This window comes from Nanorana parkeri, unplaced genomic scaffold, assembly GCF_000935625.1.
Source record: "Nanorana parkeri isolate BGI_ZX_2015 unplaced genomic scaffold, ASM93562v1 scaffold44, whole genome shotgun sequence".
Classification (NCBI taxonomy): domain Eukaryota; kingdom Metazoa; phylum Chordata; class Amphibia; order Anura; family Dicroglossidae; genus Nanorana; species Nanorana parkeri.
In genome coordinates this window covers 758,773-760,070 of record NW_017306312.1, presented here as the reverse complement: position 1 = coordinate 760,070, position 1,298 = coordinate 758,773, and the positions used below count along the sequence as shown (strand labels likewise).

General features: G+C 36.8%; 1 protein-coding gene across 1 annotated transcript in view; it reads right to left on the bottom strand.

Moving 5' to 3' along the window:
- Positions 1 to 928, bottom strand: part of LOC108800645 (intelectin-1b-like) — a 25,228-nt gene extending 24,300 nt beyond the window's left edge. The window contains exon 1 of the mRNA XM_018572641.1: positions 897 to 928. The gene's annotated coding sequence lies outside the window, so the exon portion shown is untranslated. The remainder of the gene's footprint in view (positions 1 to 896) is intronic.
- Positions 929 to 1,298: the final 370 nt, after the last annotated feature.

Below are 1,298 nucleotides of genomic sequence, written 5' to 3'. Positions count from 1 at the left end.
TGTGTGTGTGTGTATATATATATATATATATATATATAGCCATTGCTGCTGAGTGTCTGAATACCCAATGTATATCACTGAATGTTGTTTCCTTCAAGTATTATGTTTCCTTTATGTAATGCTTAACAAATGTATACCAGTTGGTTAGTAAAGCTGTTACAAAACTCTCTAAGGTGTGTTGGTGCGCTGTGGATCCTGTTTGGGCGGTACATTTTGGTGGCTCCTTTGGGGGTGAGCGCTACATTGATATAAATGATTAGCCAGGGATGCATTGATATTTGGAGCCCGGTGCAATATTACAGCATGTAGCGCTTGTGTGCTGGAGCAAAATTATTCAGTTTGTGATAGTGGAGTTGTATAAAATAAATTTTCCCTCACACCATGTATCAGAAAATGAGAGGAGATATCCCCAGTGGATGCACAAACAATGGTAAAAACCCTTCTAACTGTATCAAAAATACTAAATCTTGACCGGAGTTGGGATTTAAAATGAATAATGTGATGTTAACCTTACCCCTCAGATGGTAAATCTTAATCTTCAAATACCCCTTAACCATAACCTTAATCCCTTAAAATGTAAGAAAACTCCTAAACCTGACCCTTAACCTGAACATACCCTTTAAACATAAGCCTAACCTCACCTCAACAAATCCTAATCCTTAACCTTAATGTACCCCTAATCTTAAACCCTAACCTGAAGATACCCCATAAACATCACCCTAAATAAACCTCTAAGCCTTATTATACTGATGTAACACTAAAATACCAATATAAGGTAGACATTTTCCTGAACCCCTCAACCAATTCTAAAGATCCAGGTGAAGGGACAGAAGGAAAGACATGTTTAACAAAAATACCTTTTGAAAGGAGAAACAAAGGAAGAATAAATGTCTTACCTGCTGATATTGTTTGCTTCCTGGAAGCTTTGTTATGTCTGATATTCCCAGGATGACACAACAACTTGTAAAGAACACCAAATTCCTTGTGTTCATTAACATGATGCGCAAGAAACAAAGGTTGCATAATTGCTGTTGTAAGGGCATTCCTAAATACTCTCCATAGTTAGGTATTTACATTTCTGTACCTGTTTAAAAAGGTACAAGGTCTACCGCACATTGAGACAAACTTTTGTATTTGTATGTTTTGTATAAAATGCTCTTACCATTGTCTGTAACAGTAAATCAGATAGTGGGTGACACAGTATACAATAGTTACCAACCATGGGCATGTGTTTATATGCAATAACTGGGGAATGTTAGACCAAAAATGCCTGCAGATGTAACTTGTGTGTGCACCAC